A 21,106-nucleotide genomic window follows, 5' to 3' on the forward strand; every position below is an offset into this window, starting at 1 on the left:
TCCCAAACTGGGAAATTGTGGCATTACAGCAGCAGGTTATCCAACACACAATATGAGTAAATAACACAATATGAGTAAAACACAATCACTATCCTGTCACTCTAATACAAGCAAAAAAATCCCAAAAATCAGTCTTAAAACATAATGTTGTTTTTTTAAATTGCATAACCAAGAGGGATTGAAGATTTTCTGATTTAATTATGTAAAATGTAAAGGTGCCTCTTTAGTCTCCATGTAGCAGCCTTTATGATAGCTTTTGTCTTTTTATATTTATTTCAACACTGGAGTAAAACCCTTGACATCTTTTTTACTTTAATTAGTATTTATAAGTTTTCATGTATTCAAGCACTTAGCTTGTAAACCATGTTTATGAGCCAAATGTTCAATACTGTAAGGGAGGAATAAAAAACAACAATGAAATTTAAAGCCTTGAACCATCAACAAAACATAATTCCATCTAATAAACTGCCTTCACAGCATCAAATGGTTTAATTTCTATGTCCTTCTCTTACCGCTGCTTTATTAAACTCTGCTTTGTTCCTAATGTCTTTTCATGGATTGGATATTTATTTTCATTCCTGTAATTAAACACATGTTTCTATCATGCCTCTGATTGGGGGTCTTTTTACTAATCATCTGATATATCTGGCTGAATGGCACCAACACCAAAACAGCTTATGAAATGGATCAGCTGTTTTGGTAAAGATTGTTTGCTGCAAAGATTTGAATGTGAATTAATCCTTTAAGATAATTATTACAGAAGAATGCATTTGCGAGTATATTTGCCTAACAAATCATGATCTAGACTCATTAACAAAAACAATGTAGTTCATTGATAATTACAAAGGGCAGTTGTGTAAATTCGTTTTTGACTTATCTGAACCTTTTGATTCAAGTGTCATCTCTTGGACGTCGATGTTGCTCAAGAGGGGCCTACCAGACATTCTTTTTTATAGGACTATTTTTCTTGTCATCTGTCATGTCAGTCTTGTCATTCTTGACACTGCTGAGCATCCCTTTATATTAAGTTTGGAAGAGTTGGGTTTTGCATTGATCACGATGCAATTAATGTCCAAGATGATCAAATTCGTTTTTTGTAATTAAAATTATTTTTTTAAAGATATTTTTGCCTTTCTTGGACAGGACATGTGAAGAGAGACAGGAAATGTTTGAAGGAGAGAGTGGGGGATGACATACAGCAGAGTGCAGAGGTTGGGCTGAACCTATGGCCACTGTGACCCGCACACTTGCTAAAATGCCACAAAAAGATTTTAGTCCATCATAATTATCACCTGAAGAAGACCTCTGGTTGAAACATGATTTTGATGGGGTAGAAACTTTCTGTGGGGCGCAGGTAGCTAAATGGTAAGTGTGCATGTCAGGCGGCCTGGGATCAAATCCAACTTGTGGCTCCTTTCCTGCATGTCATTCCACTCTCTCTCTCTTTCCCCTGTTTCTGACTCTAATAGTCCAATCTAAAAAAAGGCATAAAAACCTAGAAATAAACCTAGGTTTAAAAAAAAAAAATCATTCAGTGGCATTTAAGCAAATCTGCAGGAATATCTACATCCATTGAGCACAATTAACATGTAAAATTAAACAATAAAGTGATTTTTTTTTTTAAATATTCATGAGAGCTTTTATTTTGGGATATATTGGGAAAAAACTTTTCGCAAACAGAAAAAAAATCAGGCTTATGATTTTAGATTAAAAGTTGCATTCCAACAGTTTGGAATCAGTATTGTATTACTTGATGTAAGCTGATGTTTCTGCATAGCATATACAAAATCTCTTTTCATTGGCCTGTTAAAAAAATCCAATATCAAGTCTCAGCTGTATCACCAACAGTCTCTCTTACTCCTGTCATGCAGGCACACATTTGTAATGATGGATCTCACATTCTCCCTTTACACTGTTAGCATGGATCTTACAAAACTCACAGTCTCTCCAATATCATGCACATCCTACAAACCTGCTTTCACTGACTTCTACTCTCTGTCTGATTTATGCTTTTGCAATGCACTAAATCTAATCTGTTGTTTCTTTATGCTAAAAAGGAATCTCCAACAAGTCCTGACTGTTCCAGCTTGATTGTGACAAACAACCACGTCAGCACTTATTGACCCCTAGGGGTACAAACAACAGTCAACATAATGCACTCTGTGCCATTTAATCCTCTAGATGTAATCCTCTTTACCCGGCTTCCACTTTCTTTCTCTCACGAAGTAACAACTGAATAATAATAGAAGTTTCCAGCTTTACTAGCAGTTAAGATTTAATCGCAATGTTACAGACAAATGTCCTCCTAGTGGGCGATGAGGTCAGAGTATATCTACATCCACCGTTACACCAAAGGCTTCAGTTGGGCCAAACAAGGTGTCGGCTTCAGATAACTTAAAGTTACATTCTTTAAGCTCTGTGCTTGGTTCTCATTAGAGGTGATATGCAATAATTCAGAGGTGATGAGCCATAAATAAGACATAATAAAGACATAATGTTTTAGATCTCACTTGAGCTCATGTCTGAGAGATCCTATGTGACATCAGTTTTCAGTCACTCTGTTTTCCTTTTCCCACTTCCTCAGTTACTTCATTGGTTCAGTGTCTCCTTAGTGAAGTAAACAAAGTGCTCGCTTAAAGACAAATCAAAGGATTTGTGGTGAAAATGATCTTATCATCCCATTTACATTAGACACTTTGAAAGTGACAGAGCTGGTTTTGTTTGTGCTTGTTTTCTTTTGTATGGACAGCAGAATATTGTCATTGTGGACATAACTATATATAAGTAACTTGACATAGTTACATCATGGAACGTACATGTAACTATTAGCTTTATTGTTAACTGAGGACTAAAGAAGCAACTTTCTATAACACAAGACATCAGGGGGCTGTCAGCCAAGTGTCTGCTAGCTTTATGTTACCTAGTTTTCTTTCTGTTGACGGTCATGGATGTTGATCAATTTTGTTCCTTATCGGAAAATAAGACAGATGTGGTCAGGCTTAAGAGTTTGGTTTGACTAGAAACGGAGACAAAAAAGGAATCAGAAGTCAAAGATTGAAATCAAACATTCAGATATGATCTGAGTCTCGTACAGCCCTTCTGGTTATATTTAACCGTAAATCATGTTTTTTTTATAGAAATGAGAAATCCAGTTTAAAATCTTCACCTGCTGAAGCCAAGCCTGTATGCCTGATTTCAGCTACAGATGTAAAAGACATGAGTACCTCGTACAAGAGAAGTCAAAGACTGATCGCGTCCTGTGCTGTTTCAAAAGTTGAATCACGATTTATTTTTCATTTGACCTTTTTGAATCATCCCTTAGGTGTACAGAGTTTTAACTGTCTTGCGAGGTGTCTACATCCCTACTGTGTAGAAGTTGTTAAACTTTGTCATCCCTGTTTTCTTCCTAATCATCTGTCAGAGTTCTGCAGACTCAAACTTTTTAACAGGCTCACTCTCATGGGACTGACTGTCACCAGATTTTCACACCTATAGCTCCCCTCAATGCGTGACGTTAGGACATACAGCTCACTCCACTCTTATTAATCCCCGGTGTCATCCATCATCATCATCATAAGCTCTCAGGACACTCCTGATGTCTCACTCTAAAGTCTGACCTTTTTCCTCACTACAGTAAGATCTAACACATTCTCTAATTAATACCCAAAAGCACAAATTGAAGGAGACCCAACAACAGGGCCCAACTGAGTCCAATCACGCTAACGCACCACAGATACAGATCTACAACAGAGCAGATCCTACAAGCCAAAGTCCTTAACTTTTGCTTACCACAGGAAAAAATAAACCCTTTTGTCAGTTTATAGACTGTTATCCACTTCCGAAAGAAAATTGGAGCCTGAGTTAGGAAATGTTCTTAAAGATTACAATAAATTCATTCTCAAACTTTGTTCAATTAAACTTGTTAGCCCGACAAAAACTGGACTTTTGAAGTCAGACTAACACACCGTTGGAGATTGATTAACTGTTGATGTTCACACTTCAATCTGACCCAAACTAGGTGTTCTGTGCATGCCCCATGGTTCCTGCATCGGTCTTTGACCAGGAAGTTGAACTGCATAAGTGTGGAAGATAGCAGAAGTCAGACAAGGACAGTTAAATATGCTAGCAGAGATACAACAAATAAATAGGACAATTCATTGTTTTTGTTTACTTCAGAATGAGGTCATCAGATGTTGGCAGATTTTGTTGATATGAGATTTTTCCAAAGTGACGTCCTGTAATGTACATGCAAACTTTAAAGCATGTCACACCAGCCTGTCATGTTCTGAGTCCATCTGTTGGCTTAGTAATGGCCGCCTTCGGTTTTAATCTACAACTGGGTTAAGGTCACAGATCACTCACTCTCATATTCTAACACACACACACACACTGGGCTAGAGATAATACCAATGCTTGACTGGTTTAATTGGGGTTGGTTCTGGGTTCGCTTTTTCTGTAAATCCCCAGAGTTGTACCATTCAGTGACATCATCCTGCAGCCCTGCACTGCTCTATTCTTACACTGAACTCTTTTCCCCTCTTCTCTCCTGCTTTTGCTTAGAAGCTGATTTTAACTTGCACTGATGGGAAATCTTTGGATATTTATTTGACTCCACTGCTCTCCCCATGCAGTCTTATTGAGTGATGCTCCTTCCTGCTGACAGGAACAGGAGTGAAGGCCACAGCTCATATTGGATTGGAACTTTTCTGAGAATACACAGCAGTGTACTGCTCTGTTCCATGGAGGTGCTCAATACGGATGAAAGAATATTTTCTGCAGTTGCTTACAGACTTGGGAATTGATGCACTTTGCCGAAGCTTCACACAGAACAGAAAAACCCAACACTTTGAGATAAATATCTCACTTTTGTGTTGTATGAGACTATGCAATCAAAAGCAAAGGATCCCTTTATGCCACAAAACAATGAACCTTCCAATCACTTTATACAGCAGCAATGACACTGATTTATTTTACTGTAGTTTGCTGCAGTGTGGCAGCCTTTATGATTTTTTTTTATGTAGAACGTATGATTTAGGGGCTTAATCTGTGAAAAGGAACTGGTGTTTTACAGCTTCTTTGGGGTGGTTGTGGGGGGGGCATTCAGGTTTACACTGGGCCACTCTAGTATTAGATCCCACCTTCTGTAAACATCTGGCCATATGATCTCATCCACATAAAGTAATGTCATTTCTTGCTAAGCAACATAGAAAATATTTGCCTGTGTGCGGTATCCAACCCTGGACTGACCCCACCTGTCTGTGTATGCCTCTTCCATTACTTGCAGAAGACTCTGACATGTAGCTGGCATTATACGCTTTCCAATGTCAAACTACATGTAGTCAAAACTACATGCTAAAGATAAGATAAGACAGATGACCAAATCCTCTTTTTTTTACACTCGGCTCCCTTTGCTGCAATGTTTGCACAAAAGAGTACTCTGCAAAAGAGGCAACATGAGGGCTCAGTGACTGATGTTTATTACATCTGTGTGTGTGTGTGTGTGTGTGTGTGTGTGTGTGTGTGTTGCCCAATCCTGAAGAGAAAATGCCTATTGTAATAACGAGCCTGTTTCAGAATTGCAAACAGATTGCGAAGTAGAATTTTTTTTTTTCGCTTGGGTTATTTTCGTTAAAAGGCATAGATACAAAAGTTCAAGTTTGAGTGTTTTTGTCTAAGAATTTACTTTAAGTGTCAAGATGCAAACACTGTAAATTGAAAAATCATTGATGGAAAATACAAACAGAAGGAGGGTCTGGTCTCAACATAAACAGAAATATATCAGAAGATTTAGGCGCTGCTCCTGATGGCTTTGTTTCATCCTTTGAGATGGTTGCCTGGTAACAAGACTTCAACAACTCAGAAACAAAGAAGAGAGATAGAAAGAGAAGTTTTGGAAAAGGTCAGACTGACAAAGATGTGAAGACTCAAACTGGAATGAGTAAGAGTGGAACAAGAGGAGTCCAGATATTTGCATTGATGATGCTGGGGTGCAGTATGGTGCAGTGGTCACCTCACAGCAGAGCTGGGGCTTTTCTTTAGTTTGCATGTTCTACCTGTACATGTGTGGGCTCTTTCCAGGTACTCCAGCTTCCTCCTACAGTTCAGAAATATGCATATTAGGTTAACTGGTGATTCTAAATAGCCCATAGGTGTGAGTATGTGAGTTTAAATGTTTGTCTCTTTATGTCAGCCCTGTGATTGATAGGTGACCATATGACAGCTGGGATCAGCTCACTCCAACCCAGATCAGGATAAGCAGTAATGGATGCATGGCTGCAAAAATAAATAGCAGCAGTATGTGTTACTAACTGACCCAGGCAGAGCAATTAGCAAGCTCATAACCAACACTAAACATTTTATAGAAGATTTGTGAATTGTGAACAACTAAACAAATCTCTGAAAAAATGTAATTAAACTAAATAATAGTCAAAGTTCAGTTGTTGTATACCTACGTATGTGACCAAGGGATTTTAAATGTTAAACAAAACCAGTATTTATAACATAAAATCAGACTTGTCTATTTTTTCTAAGATTTATTTTTGGGCCTTTATTTGAGAAACAGGACAGCGGAAATGGGGGGGGGGGGGGGGGGGGGGGGGAGAGAGAGAGAGAGAGAGTGGGGAATGACATGCCGAATCAGGGTTGCCACAGCCTCTGTACATGGGATGTACAGAGGCTGACTTGCCTTTTTAAGGGTTATTAGATTAAAACTAGAAATGAATCAAATCAAATGAGACAGTTGAAGAGTCAACTTTTAAGCGGTGTCTGAACCAATCAGCCATCGTCTGACGAGACAAGTCTTTGGGAATGATGGCAACATTTTCTGGGCTCCAGCCAGCAGTTTAGGGATAAAGGACATCAGGGTATAAGACTTCCTTTTCTGTTGCTCGGCTTTGTTTATAGTCTGACTAAGAACCATGAGAGTGGAGCTGGAGTCAAGAGAAGACTTCTTTGAGTGGATTGTTAGCTGTGATCACATGTAGAAGTCCGTTCATAGAGAGCGTTTAAAGCAAAATCGTCCCCAGATGATCCCTGATGTGAATGATTGTGCAGACAGTCCCGGTTTGGAAAGCTTTTCTCGCTCTGCGTACAAAGTGCGAGATTCAAAAATACCTGTTGTCTGTTCGTCCCACTTATCATTTGAATGATAGACTTCAGTGGGCAGTCCTTCAGACAACTCTTCTCCTCCAAAAAAAGTATAAAGTGGTGCTGCTTACCCCTTCAAAAAAACTTCAGAAATGTGTAGTTTGTCAAGTTTGAATATACAGTGACTGAAGAATATAATGAACAGGACCAGAGCCGAGGAAATTATTTTTGCTTGCTCCTCCAACTCAGACTAAACATTAATTAGTTGCAGCTCAGTACATGTACAAGTGAAAGTTGTCATCATAGCCAAAAGCGTCAACTTTGACTTACAACAGCTTGTTTAATTATGTAAGGTATTACCACTGAAGCTCTTGTGATTTAAAAACTCGTTCTAACAATGACTTCAATATAAAAGTCTAATGAAGTGGATAACTTTACACTTTGATTCACTCTTTGACAGAAGAAAGAACTGAGTTTACACATTACTACCCACAGAAAATATCCATGTATTTTCAGCCTTGGTCTTGGTCACTCTGCTCATAAAACATGGCAGTGCCACACTAGCTGCTCATCCAAACAAATGCCAGCAGGATGAGCCTTTTTGTGTACAATATTGAAATGGATTATAAACGACCCTCGTCTGGCAGAGCCGCTCAGTGATGATCTGGTTTAGAATGCCAGTTTGTTTAGTTTAGTCTCCCTCTGCTATCTGGTCCTAAATTCTCTCTTTGAAGATGTTGATACAGGAACACAGCTTGCTATTAATCCTAGAAACATAATTCTGGTTTATGACCACATGTGGGGTGTTTAGTTGTTTTAACTCTGTTTGTTGGGTGTTAAAATAACATTCTAACAATTCTTCAGCACTGCAGGAGCAGTCAATAACAGACAGGTTTTCCTTTGTGTTCAAACAAAGAGAAAGCATCAGAAATGTCCTTTTGTGGAGGATAATTAAATGTGCTCAATGACAAGAATAGTGAGGAAAAGTGGAGACTTGAGGAACTGCAGTTTTATGCCAATTTTATATTGGCTTCATTTTTCAAGACTGGAAGTTGTCACTTGGTTCAAACCTCATTTCAAAAATGAAATTGAAATCCTGGCTTGTGCTCACTGGGTACAACTATAATCTGAAAATGTTTTCTCCATAAAGCAGAGTGGAAACAGAGTAGAAAGAGACAGACATGTCACTAATCATGTGACAAGAAAGGAGAGGTAACTCGATTAAAGAAGTTTGTTACTGACTATACTTTGGTTAAAGATCTATGGTTAAGTTCTCTACAAATATGGACCATCTGTAGCAAATATATATATATTTTTTTCTCTTTGTAATCTGTAACACTGGTGTTGTCAAGAGTAAAGCAGCTGGTAGAAAAATGTCCTTTCTGTGGCATCCCCTGTGTGCATAGGATTCTTGCACAGCATCTATAGCCAGCAGCAGCAGCAGCAGTCTGAGTCATGATGGAGCAGAAACACTGAGAGACAATCACAGCACAGCAGGACGCGGCAGAGGTAGTGCTTCTTTATTTATAATCTGTGCTCGTTGTGGTCACCTCTAATTAACCTCAGATGACTATAGAGATTGTAAAAGTGCAAGAATATATGCTAAAGGAGCGCCTTCCAGAAACGGACTCTGTTGCACTGTCTTGTCTTTTAGTGATAAACTTCAATGAGGATCAAGCACAAGTTCAAGGTTTTATCACTTGTATCTAAGTTATTATGTCTTATCTTTTTCTTCCCCCCTGTTTCCTTCCTCCTCTATCCACTATCCATGCTCAACAGTTTTCTCTTATCCATGCTGTTGCCTGTCTCTGTCTGTTTATCTGCCACAGTGCTTCACCCTCTTTTTTTCTCTCCGCTCTCTCCATCTGCAGTAGAAACCACGATGGGGCTTCTGGGGACTTGCTGTGCCATTCAGCTAAAAAAATCTCTCCACCCAGCGCTGCAGTTTCCCAGCAGATGCTGCTTTCTTCCTTAAATAGATAGGATGTAAGGCCGAATTAAGAGATGCAGCCAGAGAGGGACAGACAGAGGGTGGGAGGGAGGGAGGGGAAAAAAGGGAGGGAGAAAGGGAGAGTAGTTGATGGGCGAGACAGAATAAACAAGAGGAAAAAAAGACAGTGTGGGTGGATGATAAGACCCAAAAAAAGGAGAGCCAGAGAGGAATAAAAACCTGAGGAATGAGTGGGCTACAGGTTTATGATGAAGGAGGATGCAAAGAATAGGAGGCTGGCACAGTAATACTGTCTAATGTGCATAGTGGAAGTCAAAGAACAACACAATAAAGAAAGTAATGGGAGAGAAGCACATGTGATGAGAAACCAAAAAGGGTGATAAAAGTTTACACCACTAGTCCCTGTGTGGGTGATAATTGAAATACACAACCACATTTTCATTAATGTAAAAATATATTACATCAATGATCCCAGCTACAGTAAATTAAATCAAGGGAAATTAGGGAAAGGTCAAAACAAAGAGTCAGAGCTCGACATGTTTAAAAAGAGAATTTCTTCGGCTTTCATATTGAAATTCTAACAGCAACAAAATGAACCTAAATGATTCAAATTGACCCGAATAAAGCAGCTTACGGTTTGTAGAGAAGATGTGTTACTCTGTTGCAGTTTTCAGAACACCAAACACTCTGTACAGTGGGGTTACAGAGTGATGGTTCTTTCCTCACGAATGATCTTTGGTTGAATACAGACATCAGCTGTAAGAGAGGACTTTGCGCTAACAGCAGACAGGTTTCATTTGGTATGATTTATTATTAATCAGTAACAGCCCATTTAACATTTAAATTGTGGAAAGTGACGAGGAGGTGATGACGAGTGACTCATTCTCTTCCCTGTATTGAGTCTGACTCACCAAACTCAGGCCGGTGCACATTAATTATTTCCCACGTTTGCTCACTCAATTTCACCGACATATGGGAGCAAACTGTCTGGCTGTAAAGGCCGGCTGTGGTAAATAGTAGAAACTTTGCAACAGCAGGCTGAGAGACAATGTAAGAGAAGCAACAAAAAAAACTAAATAAATCATTTAGAATATAATCAGATTTATTATTATTATTATTAAGAGTTATTCACAGTAAGGCGCGTAGCAAAGTCCCCTGCAGTAACAGATGGGTGACGTCAGACTTGGTCCATTAATATTTACAGTCTATGGTTTAAACGCAGTGTGTTATTTATGAAGAGAAATGAAAAAAATACTAATAAAGGTTTTCTTCTTGAAACCATTTGTGGATCAGTCATGTTGAATGAGAACATGGCAAAAAAAAAGAAAGTGCATCAAGGAGCAAAAACTAACATCATGACATGCATCAGTTAAAACCGAACCTCCTACAATGTGAATGATGCACACATCACATTGCAATGCTAAGATAAGATATTATGCAGCCCCAGTTTTAACAAACTCCCAGGTTACTGTACGTCTCAATCATCATATCCCCCTGTGTAGCTGCAAAAGACATAAAACCCTATTTTGAAAAAAAATAATCTAAAAAAATAAATGAATAAAAACCCTGATGCTTACGCTCAGCGGGAGGTGAATTCAGGCCCTGCAGGCACAGGGCTGCATACACACTGTTTCAAATCCTGCACTCCATATGTGGTGATCATTTTCTCCAATCTTGACTGACATATTTTTAGTCTTCAGAGACTGTAGGAAGCAGATATTCAATGAACTCTAGACATAGGACAAGAAACACTTAGTCAAAGAGACCAGTAAGATCATTTCTGTCCAACATTTTCTGAAAGAGATTTCAAAGGCTCAACTCATTTAATTCAACAGAGCCTCTTCAGCCTCTTTATGGATAGTGTCAGCTTCTCCCTCGTGGACTGTGAATCAGTGTTCCTAAGGTAGCGTCTAACCGGTCCCATACATCATCAAAGTAGTAAATGCTCAGGATTATGCTGGATTAAATCCAGGTTGAGAGTAATTCATGCCTTTATGTTCTCACCCCTCGGCATCGGTTATTCCATCGCGCTTGGGCTATTTAAAAAACTAAGAAATCAGCCCAGAATCATATCCTTCCTCCCTTAATGTCCGCATCTAAATCAACTTTTAGGATTCTCCATTATCAAACTCCCAAATAAAGTTTGTATATAATCAGAATTTTTATGTATAGGTGATTTAGTTAATCTCTATTTAAAGGTGTCATGGAATGGAGGTTAAATAAAGAGATGAGATGACGACTGGCAGGAGTAGAAGGCCAATGGATAAAAGGACATGGAAGTTTGCAGAACAAGTCATGGTTGTGACCTGGAGATGACTGAAGAGTTTGGTGTACAGCCTGAGAGGGAATTTGTAAAGTCATCTCGTGAAGTCGTGTACATGAACAGCTTGGCGTGTAAGAGGTAACCATATGGGAAAATCGTTGCTAGGCAATGGCAACATGGAAGCCAACATGGATTGCTTGTTCTCCTTCAGGGTTTCTAGATGGAAATGCTAACATCATCTAACAAGAGAGAAGACGACAAAGGTGACGATCTAAATGAACATTTGCGATCTCATTTATCTCTGAAGCAAAAAGGAGATCATCATTCAGGTCAGGTCTTTTTGAGTCAACAAAAGTCAAATTTCTAGGAGAAAGAATCAAACATGACGAAACAAAAACCTCAATGGAAATAACTGACAGCGAATGGATAAAAAAAAGACAACTGTTGACTGCAATTAGAATTTGTTTTCAACTTTCATACTGAAACATACTTTCCCAACTCCAGTCAACCAAATAATGAATCAGCCCAACAGTTATAATATTTGTTTATGCCATATGGTAAAGCTATATCACACATATGCAGAAAACTGCATTAGTGTCCAGTTTTACGAGTCAACAGCCATGCTTAGTATTTACTATGTTAAACATCTTAATTTGATTTATTAGCATGCTAACTTAATAGTTATGGCGGAAAAAACAAGGAACAACCAAGGCAATTGGGAATTGATGGAATAAAATCAGTTTTGCAGGTTTTTGTTGTCAAATTAAAGGATAAGACAAAACTTCCACCTGACACTTTCTTTTTCATTTTTTGTGGGGTTCTTTTTTTTTTACTTTTTGGTTTTTTTCAATAGGACAGCAGAAGACAGACAGGTAATATTGGGAGAAGAGAGCGGGGAATGACGTGCAGCAAAGGAGCCGAGGTTGGATTAGTACCCACCACGGCTGCAACAAGGACCATAGACTCTGTACATGGGGCGCACAACATAAACGCCAGGCTATCTGGTGACCGCACCCTGATACTTTTGGGATTATCAAAGGAGATACCACCTTGGCACCATTACCATCATGAAAGTCAGTGAAAACTCCATGGAATATCCAGCTAGCAGGTGATATATTTCAGCAAAAAACAAATTTGGTTCCTTCTAAAATTAAGAGTTGAAGGACAAATTAATCAAGCCGGAAATTGTCAGGCAGGCGCAAATGTAGCACCTGGCGTGGTTAACATTCAGATTTACTTTTTTTATGATCTTTGAGCCTCTATGGAGCTGAAATCACAGACTTATTGTTTAGAGACGACAATAACATGCTGCAACCACCAATCTATTGCAAACACAACAAAAAACAGTCACAGGTGGATTCATAACAGCACTCATGCAATCAAACACCAGCTGTTGAACCTTTACTCTCTTTTCCAGCCTTTCTTTGTAGCTCTCCATTTTAGACCTAGGGGGTCATGCTAGCTGACAATCAGGCACAACACGGCGCCAAACAAGCCAGAAAATAGAGGACCAGTGGGGCCACTAATGAAGTGCTGAGGAGAACGGGGACATAATGAGTAAAAGAGCGAAAATAAGGAGGGAGACAGGTAAATGAAGGCCAAGGGATGTGCATGAGAGTTCACAGAAATGATGAAACCAGGCGTACACGCCAAGCATACAGAGTGACTCTTTAGGAGAATGCAAAAGAGATTTTCTCTGCATATTCTTTACAGAGTATCAATTAATACGCAGGGAATTATACCATCTGCATTATAATCATGTCACTGAGAGACAGCCTGTTCTCCACAGACAGCTGTAAAAGGTCAAAAAAGTTCCTCAGACTTTTATACTTGGGGAATAAACCCTTAAGCATGGTGGATATTTTTCTCTCAGCTAATTAAAATGTATCATGCACAGCTAGATTAGGTATGTCTAACATCTTTAAGTCTACGTCTTTATGATAAAGTTTTCTCCTAAATGTAAGGGTTTAGTGCCTTTGCGCAAACTTTCCACTCCTCCCTAGCAAGAGCGAGTATTAAAGTTAATGTTTTTGGTGGCAGCAGAGCCATGAAGCGATCAAACAGCAATCGGTTTCCATGAGTCGATGTGTCTACATGCTCCTGGCAAGTTTGAAATAAACACCCACTCCTTCATGTGGCAGCACTCACAAAGCAACTTGTTCCCCTGCAGTCTGAGTTTCTGCTTCTGGCAACTCCAGAAGAGGAAACAATCAGTCCACAAAATCTAAGAGACGTGTCTCTGCTTAGCTGGAGTCTTTCAATACTGAACAAAGACTTACAGTCATTACAGTAATTATACAACCAAACCAACCCCCTATACTCTAAAGGCCTCCTCACATTAATGGGCCTGTGATGATTTCGCTAATTTCAGCCTAGCGGTTATTTGTTATTAAGATATACAAATGTGAAGCTCCAACGCATGGGATCAACTTGGATCAACTGGAATTCAGACTAAAGCTGTCTTAATTCAGGGGTAGCACCCTTCAGAGGCACACTGAAATGAGACGGTCAAGTGTACAGACTTCCTCTTTGTGTCACCAGCTGTTCTCACCCTTAATCTTATTAATACTAAGTGGTGCTCCTGTAGCCTAGCAACCTAAACAACTGCACCAGAACTAGCTAACGTAAATGGCGACTAAAATGAGTTTCAAGGCCCCTTTCCTTTTTTTTTTTTTTTTTTAAACATTTCTATCGCTGGCCTTTCCATGTTGAGTTGAATCCAATCATTTACATTTAATGTGAGGTCATTGTATGCTGTCTGAGAGTTTGGCCACCAAGGATGCACCGGATGGATCCTTTGTGGCCCAAAGGATGCATGTCAGCCGCATTTTGAAGGAGCCTTTGAAATTGAACTGTCTCAAACACACCGCTGTGTTGCAGTCTCTCAATGCGCCCTTCACAGGATGGAGTGCCCTGAATTGAGACACAGACATGTCATGAACCCTGCTTTTAAATCTTTCTATTGATTCTAATAATCAATATATTTTCATAAAAGAATAATTTTCTAACAGACACATTTTGGTTATTGCTTCTTTTGAAATATTACTCTTTCAAATGAAAAGAAAAAGATTGTTCAGAAATATACTGCATGTTTTTAAAAACCATAAATTATTAAGGTTTGTTTCAGTTTTACCTAGAACCCACCTCCATCACAGGAAATACTGTATTGAGCTGGAAATGAGCCATGGTACACAAATGTTCCCTCTGTGCACTAATGATTGTTATTCTGAACAGTGCTGCTGTTGCTGCTGGAAACATGCATTGGTTTGATCCTCAGAGGACCTCCTTGTGTTCCCATTATATCAATGGGACATAAACAAGTTGTTCCCTATGGACTCAAATGTCCTTCAAGGGCTTCATAATCCTGATCCCACCCCCACTTCAGTCTCTGTGGGTCAATGGGCCTAATGAGAGGAATCATGTAAACAACACAATTCAATTAAACAACACAGCAGCTTTCTATTCCTCACAAAACACAGACCTGTTTGCCGGAGCTGCTTTGGTGCTGAACAGGATACTACCTCTGCAGAAGAAGAGCTGTTTAATTAACATGGCAGCGACCTGCTGACATGTGGAGCAGCCTGGAGGTGAAACAGGCTCACACACACAGTTAGCATCTCCACAGGACGAGAGAAAAATGAAGTATTCAGTGTTCTGCTTTCCTGCTGATTCTAATTCTCTTCTCATCACTTCATCTAGATCTCATTATAATGGAAAATACGACGATTAAGGACAAGTTGGGAAATATGATGATTGATCTTTATTAAGATAGATTCAGCAATCTCACGCATCTACGTTAAATATCAGCCAGTGAGTTTCAGCAATGTATTCGAGCATAGCAAAACTAGAAGCAATAGAAACCCATCAAGCTGAAGGAAACAGACTTCACCTATCACCTGTCTCTCAACTTTAATGTCATTGTCACATCTCAAATTCATTCTAAGTCTAAATTTCAACAATGACCAAAGACAGAAGAGGAAGTCTTGGACCAGAGCTTTCAGTCATCTGAATATAATTTGGCTGCAGTTTAAGTCACACAAAAAACTTTAATTGCCTAAAGTGGCTAAATGAACATACACTGATGATGGTTGAGGGGTTCCAAAGTTTAGCCTCACCCGTGACCTTTCAGTTCACTTCCACTGGCTTGTTCAGAGGTTTTGCAACAGAATAGCTTTGAAAACGTCATTTTAAAAGTTGTTTTATGAGGTTGGTATTGATATGGGAAGATAACATTTGATGAATTAAATACATTAGATGTAATGTGTTGGTTACTGATCTTTGGAGATGAAATGTGAGGAGGATTGTGTAACCTTTGCAGAGAGATTTGCTCCATTAGGGTAACTGGCTACTGCAGTAACTTCATATTTATCACACAGTTATGAGGGTGCTATTGAACTCCTCTTCTATTTTTCATCAGGAAAGTAATTATGCATTTTGTCAAAGTGTCCAAATGTTCCTGACAAGACAGAATGTGCCTGCTTTAGCTGCTAAGCTGCTAGCTTTCTTCAATGTATCTCATCATGAAGCACCCTCCTGTGTGTTGGCAGGCTGGATGTTCAAACTGCCCACTGAAAGCATCCTGCATAATCCTGGGATGGAAATATTGGCTCAGGTCCAAGTTCATCTACTCACTGAGTGTCTGTAGTGCTGCTGTGTGTATGGTAGAGACAGAATCAGTCCCACACAAACACCTTAAGCTCATACATTAAAAAATGTATACAGTACACTTAAAAACCAGCTCTGTCCTGCAGAGCCGGGGGTTACATTAATCAAAGCATGTGTAGAACAAGGTCAAAAGACAAACTCACACAGGGCTGTAGGATCTAGCTGCTATTTACCTGAAAGTAACATAAAAAAATGAATACCTGGCATTAAAAAAGCCAAAACAACGGGACTACCTCACCCATCAGTAATGTCACATGTAGACTGGACTTAATATTGATTTACATTACAAAACATCGATTAGTACACTCAGTGAGGTTAGTTCTAAAAAAATAAATCCAACCTAAAAGTCTGGAAGTTGAAGTCTGAAAAACAGTTGAATATAGAATATTAGAAAGGGGAAGGACTGCTGAAGCATAAAATGAAAGCTTCCCAGCATGCATCAGGGCAACAAACCTACTAGACGGCCGTTCTTCAGAACAAACTCATATTTCAGGACAATCTTTTCAGAGTCCTGGAACTTGTGAAAATGTTCAGCGAGGACTGAAGGCTGCCGGTGCTAGTGCTGCTAACGTTAGCCAAACGCAGGAAACTCATTGTTCATCCGCTGACATTTTAAGATAAAAGTGAATTATTTTGACTGTTTCCTGAGTTTTTTCTTACCATCAGAATATCGTTTGGTATAAATATAAATTTCAGTTTAACAGTTTAGAAAATGAGTCAGTTGGGGACACTAACACTGACATTTAAGTGTAGATAATTATATCTTTAGGATTCTTTGCCAACCAATCAAGTTTCAGTTTCTAGCTGTGAAAGCAGTAGCGGAGCGAGTGTTGGGGCAGAACGTGCGGCTGCCCCGGGCCCACTGTTGTCTCAAGGGGCCCACTTTGAGCCAAATTTAACACGCATTTTGTTATTTAGTTGAATTTTCTAATAAAGTTAGTTTGACTAGGTCTGAGTCTCTCTTTTCTTTTGCCGCAATCAAGACACACAATGTATTTTGTAGAGCAGAGAGGGGCCCCCCTCCACTGCCAAGGGGGTTCTCAACTTTGGCAGCAAACAGCACCAGCGGGGTGCTGTGGCCTGTTTGTAATGTCATTGATTCCACCTCTTAGCACCCCCTTTGCTGGGCCCCCGCTGCTGTCTGGAGTTTTAAAAACCTAGTCGTCTGTCTGCTTTATTTCTGTTTACCTCGCTGTTTTTCGTAACATTAAAAGTGTAAAAAACAAATCAAAAATGTTTTCTCATTGACAACTCAACCCTCAACAACTCAACCTGACAAGTCTCCTCCCGTTCTAGCTCCACTAACGTAAACGCTACTAGCCAAGCAAATAAACATGTTAGAGAGGAGCACCCAGCTAGCTGCAGGAAAGCAACAGTGCTGATGAAAACTTCATTGGTAAATTGTTTCATCATTATTTGAGATTACGTTTAGATGCTGGTCTTTTGTTTGTGGGTGTATGTGTTGTAGACTGCCGTGTGTCTGCTTGGTTATCGTACTGTATGAACGGCAGGCCGTTGCTGTCACACTGTTTACAAAGTTTGTTGTCGTGCGTGGGTTGATGATGTGGGTTTTATTGTATTGTCTGTGTGGCTGGATGAGCGTCCAACTTCACTGAATGTCAAACTGTAGTTGCCTTCTATCTTTGATTTCCCGTCCGGCTAATTAAGTCTGCTTTACTTGTTTAATCGGTGGAATATGTGCACAGACATATCAGCACTTGTGCTACTTAAACATCAGCAGGTCACTCACTGATAAGTCCCTGTCACTGTAATAACACCCTTTGTAATCTGCAGCGGCATTTCTCTTCGTCCCGCCCCGTCTTGTATCTCCATACAGTCGATATTATACCATAAATGCTATACTATATTACTATATAGGCTACAGCATATGCTATATAGCCTATAGACAGTTTAAGGGCCCACTATTGGTCCCCGCCCCCTCTGCAATGAGCCATAGGCTCCGCGCCTGTGTGAAAGGGAACATATTTGTGTATGTTAGATATTTTGGAAAAAAACATTACAAACAGTAAAGGCCTTAGGCGTACATTTATCAGGGAGGGTCACACAGGAGGCACATGACACTAGAGACTGTTTTCTTCTCTCTCTCTGTTCACCCTCACACAATGTAACTGTCAGTTGACCCTTTTCACAACTGCACAACACAGCGGTACCCAGGGGTCAAGCAAGGGGAGATCGTCAACTAATCTATGTCAGACTGTGCTGTTTGAAAAACAGAAAAATGAAAAATAATCAAAATAAACCACGTTTAGCAAAATTCCCTCCAGACATTACTGAGGTCGGGTTTCCAAACTGGAACAGACATGAGGTCACGGTGACCTTGACCTTTGTTATTGGACCACCAAAATTAAATCAGTTCACGGAATCCAAGTAGACTTCTGTTTCAAATTTGAAGATAGTTCCTGAGATGATATGTTACCAAGAGTGAGACAGATGGACAGCCTGAAAATATAAAGCTTATGGACAAAACTGTCGCTGGCGCAGAGGAAAAGAAAATCATACTGCCTTCAATGTTTGTCAGGTTCAACAGGAGGGCAGGCATTAATTTGGAAATCACAAAAAACAACAAAATAAAAGAAAATATAAGGACTAGATCTGCACTACTCCCTAAAAGAAACCATGGAATAACAGAAAAAATGAAAGTATGATAAAGAGATACTACTCAAATTAAATAAGAGAAGCAGGAAAATGGAGCCAACAGAAGTAAGAATATGGGGATTTTCCTGGGGAAATGTCATTTAAAAGATAAATGTCTGTTTAAGTCTAGTTGAGACCACCAAGCTTCAGGGTTGTGTCCGCTCTGGCCTTTCGCTTGAACTTTAGTTTAAACAAAGCTTTACATTTACTAGAAGAAATCATTTCCACCTCCACACACAACTGATGCTTATTGAAATTATTAATGGGCGAGGAAAGTCAATTTGTAACGCTTCTACAGTTAAATAATAGTCCGTATTATGTTGGGATTTCAATTCATCCCTTAATGTCTAACAATCCATTGTGCCAGCTACAACATCAGCAGCTAATTTCATACATGATTTCCTACTCAGCCGCTCCATCTGTCTTTGTCCCTGACTTCCTGTGTGCTCTGACAGGGACAAAGAGGCAGAGCCCAGCCTGTCAGAGCTGACCGCAGCCTTCCTGGTGAGTCCTGATTGAGGGTGGCATTCTGCTGGCACAATGTAAGAGCCACCGCGGCACCACGCTTCTCTGCTGGATCCGGCTCGACAGGCCCAGACGCCGCATGTCACTTGTAATCCTCCTATATGCAAATTACCTCACACCAAGTTAGGCGCTATCATCGCAGGTCAGTTTTGGAGAAGTAGCACCAACTCAGAGAGCGAGAGGGAGAGGAGAAAAGAGCGATGGAGGAATGGTAAATGGACTTGACCTTATATAACGTTTTTCTAGTCTTCTGACAACTCAATGCACTTTTACACCACATGTCACACCTACACATTCACACACTGATGGCAGAGGTTTCTATGTAGTGAGACCATCAGAAGTAACTCATCCCATTCATATGCATTCATACGACAAAGCAGTGGGAGCAATTTGGGGTTAAGTGTCTTGACCAAAGACACAACAGACATGCAGCTGAAGGAGCTGGGGATCGAACCCTCGACTTTCCGGTTGAGAGACACACTGGGCCACAGCCGGATGAACATTCCCTCAAGCAGACCGGACAGAAGAAAGAGTAAAGAGCAGATTTTTTAAGTTATTTTATCTGTAGGAGGCCTCCATGTGAGGGAAGTCATGGAGAGAGAGAGTAGGGGGTTTTTTTAGAGAGAGAGAAAGTAGGGTGTTAAAGCAGCAATGCCACCATGCCCAGGTGGAGGGCTCTACAGAAACACACTCAACTGAGTAAAAAGAGAGCAGAAAGTTGAGGCTGCAAGACAATCAAGACGGACTCTTTATGTGCCAGTGACTGACAGCTGCAACCAGATGTTTGGCAGTGCAACAGCTGGCACCGGCTTACAGAGAGAGGACGCATGTCACCAAACAGCAGGATAGAATTTTCCCAACAACCTCTCTCCCCTACATCCCCGGATCTGCAGCAAAAATCACGCAACACACACACACACACACACACACAAAAACACACACATCACTTTACTCTTTAGTGGTAAAATCCCTGCAGCTGATATTATCTGCCATTCTTTACATGTCCATTACATAACATCTGATGACTGACAACAAATCAACCCCCCCCCCCGGGATTAACAGTCCTGTAATACTGACCTGCGATGGGATTCTTTTACATATCGCGTCCGAAGTGTTTTCCTGATCCTTATTCACAATGTTATCACTCAAACTGCACGAATAAACTCCGGTTTATTAAGTATCCTCACATGTCTGACAACGATATGATCCCCATTGCAGCGCACTGTAAACAACTATGCCTCACGACCAACACAGCAACACATGTGCGCAGAGGTGAAGCGCGATACTGCACCAACCTGAGCAGGGTACCAGGGCATAAAGCCAGGTTTTCAAAAGTCCGCATGCTCGTCTTGTAGGCTACTCGATAATAAAGGCAACAAGGTGGAAAGTTTAGAGACAGCAGTCCTTACCTTTTTGTCCGGTGGATGGGCTGCAGGCATTGCTGTAGGCGCTTGGAGAAGCTCCGCGTAAATGTCGGCACACGTCACGTTAGCAGCCGTGGAATTTCCGCTCCTGTTTGTTGTGAACCTGTTCAGTGTGAGAATCCAGCGGAAACAACAGTCACTTTCGCCCTTCTTTCCACTGACTGGTCTTTCCCTCCACCCTGCATCCTCTCCTCCCCTCACTCACCAGTGCGCATTTACGCAATCCCGACACACCGCATACTCGTGCGTTCCCAATGCCAGCTGTTACTCCCCCAACAGTAAGTGACAACACTCGAGTGATCCACCCTTTAACTCCAATATTTCAAGCGCACCCCAGTGCCTTTTTGTGGTCTTCAGAGGCAAAGAATAAAGCTGATGGTGTCAGGGATGCACCGATCACCAGCAGCACCAGGTAACTCCAGACTCACCTGAGAGGAAGGATTCCGCCTTCAAACGTCACGAGTCTGCAAGAGCTGCACTGCTGCCCCCATGTGGACCGAGGGAGGTCATGATACTAACTAAAAAATAAAAATACAA

General features: G+C 40.4%; 1 protein-coding gene across 2 annotated transcripts in view; it reads right to left on the minus strand.

The window, feature by feature from the left end:
- LOC109985087 (kelch domain-containing protein 8B) overlaps nucleotides 1-21,106 on the minus strand; it is a 163,102-nt gene extending 141,996 nt beyond the window's left edge. For both annotated transcript variants that reach the window (XM_020635332.3, XM_065961219.1), the window contains exon 1: nucleotides 20,555-21,106. The gene's annotated coding sequence lies outside the window, so the exon portion shown is untranslated. The remainder of the gene's footprint in view (nucleotides 1-20,554) is intronic.

This window comes from Labrus bergylta, chromosome 12 (assembly GCF_963930695.1).
Source record: "Labrus bergylta chromosome 12, fLabBer1.1, whole genome shotgun sequence".
Taxonomy (NCBI): Eukaryota; Metazoa; Chordata; class Actinopteri; order Labriformes; family Labridae; genus Labrus; species Labrus bergylta.